The following is a 4,850-nucleotide window of genomic DNA, read 5'->3' as shown; positions in this document are numbered from 1 at the left end:
ACCTTACAGTGAAACGCTTACTTACAAGCCCTTACATCTAGACGTTCCACTAGCGGAACACTTGCTCCAATATCCAATGATAGGCGTGGCGTGAATTACAAACTCCTCGAAAATCCGAAAACTTAAATTTCTCAAACATATGACTATTTTACACCATTTTAAAGACAAGACTCTCCTTTATCTAACCACACTGTCCGATTTCAAAAAGGCTTTACAGCGAAAGCAAAACAGTAGATTATGTCAGCAGAGTACCCAGCCAGAAATAATCAGACACCCATTTTTCAAGCTAGCATATAATGTCACAAAAAACAAAACCACAGCTAAATGCAGCACTAACCTTTGATGATCTTCATCAGATGACACTCCTAGGACATTATGTTATACAATACATGCATGTTTTGTTCAATCAAGTTCATATTTATATCAAAAACCAGCTTTTTACATTAGCATGTGACGTTCAGAACTAGCATTCCCACCGAACACTTCCGGTGAATTTACTAAATTACTCACAATAAACTTTCACAAAAAACATAACAATTATTTTAAGAATTATAGATACAGAACTCCTTTATGCAATCGCGGTGTCCGATTTTAAAATAGCTTTTCGGTGAAAGCACATTTTGCAATATTCTGAGTAGATAGCTCGCCATCACGGGCTAGCTATTTTGACACCCACCAAGTTTGGTACTCACCAAACTCAGATTTACTATAAGAAAATTTGGATTACCTTTGCTGTTCTTCGTCAGAATGCACTCCCAGGACTTCTACTTCAATAACAAATGTTGGTTTGGTTCCAAATAATCCATAGTTATATCCAAATAGCGGCGTTTTGTTGTGCGTTCAAGACACTATCCGAAGGGTAAATAAGGGTGACGCGCCTGGCGCGTTTTGTGACAAAACAATTCTAAATATTCCATTACTGTACTTCGAAGCATGTCAAACGCTGTTTAAAATCAATTTTTATGCGATTTTTCTTGTAAAAAAAGCGATAATATTCCGACCGGGAGTCGTTGTTTTCGTTCAAAGACTGAAAATGAAAACATGGAGTCGTATCGTGCACGCGCGCGCCAGTCTCATTGTTCTCAGATCGACCACTTACCAAATTGTTAAAGTTGCGTCAGTTCGTTTCTGGTATCAGAACAAAATAGTCAGCACATAGTAACTTCTGATTTATTTGTACTTTAATTAATGCAAACATGTGTGTGGTAAATATGTCGTTCGTATACGGTCTCTCTGTGACACCTCGCAGGGCAGACAGAAGAAGAGGGCATCACATTCTATTGTTCTCTCTTTTATACTCTGACAGAGATAGTTCCCGCTCAATGCTGGCCTGTCAGAGGGAGGAGGAGCGTGGTTTAAACTTGCTCCTCCTATCGTCGCGTGCAGGCTGGTCCCAGCCTCGTGACGCACTTCCTGTTGCCGGTTGTAGTTCTTCTTGTCTTCAGCAGTTGATTTATCCGTAGTTTATATACTTAACATTGTAGCATAGCTTCCCCAGTATATTATATAAGTTATGCATACAAACAGCCAGTTCAACCCTAACAAAATGCGCTACTGTTTTTCAGCCATGGCCTGCAAAGTCATCATTCAACATTCTGGCGCCTTCTGAGAGCCTATGGGAGCGTTAGAAAATGTCACGTTACAGCAGAGATCCCCTGTTTTGGATAGAGATGATCAAGAAGGCCATGAAATGGTCAGAGAGGGCGCTTCCTGTTTGGAATCTTCTCAGGTTTTGGCCTGCCAAACGAGTTCTGTTATACTCACAGACACCATTCAAACAGTTTTAGAAACTTTGGAGTGTTTTCTATCCAAAGCTATATGCATATTCTAGTTTCTGGGCAGGAGTAATAATCAGATTAAATCGGGTGCGTTTTTTATCCGGCCGTGAAAATACTGCCCCCTATCCTAACAAGTTAACCAACAATGCAGTTAAAGAAATAAAAGTAACAAATAATTAAAGGGCAGCAGTAAAATGACAATAGCGAGGCTATATACAGGGGGAACCGGTATTGTTAATGTGCGGGGGCACCGGTTAGTCGAGGTAAGGGAACCCCCATGAAATGGTCAAAAATGAATGGCAACTTATTGGCATTGGGTGAACCATATACACAATTGCAAATACCACTCAAATGGACGGCAGTTCAACAAAATCATACTGCAACCAGAACATTGCAAATGCCAAGTGTAATAAACCAAAAATCCCATAGGGGGTGAGCGTGCTCCACCATAGATTTTCAAGGGAAATGATCACAAAGTCAGGTCCAAAGGGTGAAAATGTCAAAATCTAAAAAAAATTTCAACATTTTAAAACCTAATCAAAAGTGCTTTTTGGACTGTTTTTCAAAATGTTTGCAATTTTGTTGTCAATTATACATATGTAGTAACCGTATGGACATACATGCTGCCAAAGCAGCAGCTACTTTTCTTGGGGTCCAACAAAATTAAGGTTGTTTATACAATTTCAAAAACATTACAATACATTCAGATTTCACAACACACTGTGTGCCCTCAAGCCCCTACTCCACCACTACCACATATCTAGCTTAGAATCAACACAGGTATCCTCATAGTGGCCTGATGGATAGTCATTCAAGACAGTTTGATTTGGCAATCATAACCCACATAGGCATCAGGTTGAAGTTAGGGCAGCAGGCAATGTATTCCTATGGGGAGAGATGTCATTGTAAACTGTTTGAAGAAAACACCCTGTTTTCACTGTTAAGGGTTAATTCCACACAGTCAAGGTTAGGTTTGAGCAGATCGGGAGGACCTTAGGAATGTTAATATGGTTGAATTGTGTTTCTAGCCTCAATGGTTCTGCCGCTGTCACTCAAAAGCACCTCAAATTTAGGTCAGGCTTCATTTTGGGCCTACTTTTTGCACAGTCGCTACGGTCAGACCGAGCGAGCTACGGTCAAGTGGGGCATCTCATTGAACTCTGCATGGCTTATAAACTACGGTGATGTTGATTTCAGCCTGTTCATTCGGTGATGGTTCATCACTGTTTAAACTTATTGGAAATGGACAAAAGTCAGCCATCAAGTCAGCGTCCATCAGTCAATAAGTTATCATTCTGACACCAAACTGATACATACTGACACCAAACCCACTTTGTCCAACTTGTTCAGAAGCCAACTATCACATATTTCAGAGCCGGCCCGAAATTCACAGAGCCGTCTATTAAAACCATTACAAAAATGTAAAACATGTAGTTACATTCTAGCTGCAGGTCCGGTCCTGGCATTATGTGTAGGCCTAGCTGAGGAGACCCTGAATCCTGATTTTCGTCTCGATAGGTCATTCGGAGCCCGAGCTGCGATCTTAATTAGTGCTGGAAATTCACTTTTTCCGGGCGTTGCTATGGGATCCCTGAAAGAGCTATCGGACAGAGACTTTAGGGTCCGTCTCTACGGGCAGAGTCGGTTTCAATGCACCTGGTCTTGTGATTCTGCGACTTTTCTATATGTCGTCATTTTCGCGACGTTAAAAATGAATTGAAGTTATTGCAAATCGACGAGGCTGAGAAACTTCTAGAGCCACATAGCTCACCGTGCAGTACGGACTTATGCCCTAGAACAGGTTAATAACGTTTCAGAGCTCTAGGTCTGACAGTGATTTGATGGTTCGAACGCAGGTACCTATTGCAGACTCTGTCTGTAAGCCCCACACTGTGTCACTCCACATTGACTGTGTGTGCGTGTGAGTACAGAAAATCACAGTAAATCATGTAGAGCTCCGAAACCCACGTAAACGGATTCGCTTTAACACGCCGCAACTGGATCTAACTTTTTTGAGAAAAAAACCAAATTTGTTTAACCATCATCCAAGAGACGTTGTACGATTTTTTGTAAATTATGATAGATAAATGGTTGGTTCTATTTTTCCTTACACCGTAGGTTTATGTACTTTGATGTGAAGCGGTCAAATTAGCGCTGTATTACCGTTTTTGACCTTTAATCCCAGAAAATGGGCATTAACTCAGAGCATTGAGGCCTCAACGCCATCTTGTTTCTGGGCTAAAAGTACATTTGGCCAAACCTGTGCTCACCGAGTTTCGTCTTCAGAGTCTTTTCCTGTTTACGAGAAACGGACATCTTGCCGATTTTAGGTTTATCATCTTTGTTGATCAGCAAAAGTGAGTAGTACTGCAGACTTTACAGAGGCATACAGACAACAAATGAAGGTGAGTACATTACTTGATACATACTTTGTTGACATTTCAATAGGCTATTTAAGACAACGACAATGGTATATTCGTCTGAACCTTGTTCTCTCTGACAGTGCAGACAGTCACTCACAGATGTGTAGATTTCAAGCATGCAGCAATATCATGAGAAAAGTAGATAATTGTCAAAATGTTGGAAAACCCCAAAACAGGGGGGCTAAGATGCAAATATGTAAAGGTTATTAGAGACGTCTCTGCTTAACCAGTTATATGATGGAGGAACCCACACTTAATAGGCTAACACATTTTTTTGTCTAGATCAAAAATATCCTGTGTTGTGTTTAATTCTTCAGATGTTGTCCCTCATTTTTTTTTACAGGCAATACGGAACCAAACCTGTAACATATCACATTATATACGACATATGATCTCTGATTGTTCTGACAATTCTCACATAGAAAATTCATTGGGAGGAAGGATATTTAACATTCTTTTTGCATTTGTATAACACAACACAGTTTCAAAAAAATCGTGATACATAAAAAAAAATGTGGTAGCTTGTACATTTTTATTTAAACCATTTTTGGAAGTACGCAGGTAAATGATAATTGCAGGCTGGGCAGGCATATTTGGTTAGTATCTTGACATAACGGTAGCAGAACTGGTGAATAGTAGCTTTCTGGGC

Source organism: Salmo salar, chromosome ssa17 (genome assembly GCF_905237065.1).
Source record: "Salmo salar chromosome ssa17, Ssal_v3.1, whole genome shotgun sequence".
Lineage (NCBI taxonomy): Eukaryota > Metazoa > Chordata > Actinopteri > Salmoniformes > Salmonidae > Salmo > Salmo salar.
The sequence above is the reverse complement of the archived record's forward strand: the minus strand, read 5'-3'. Positions refer to the sequence as shown.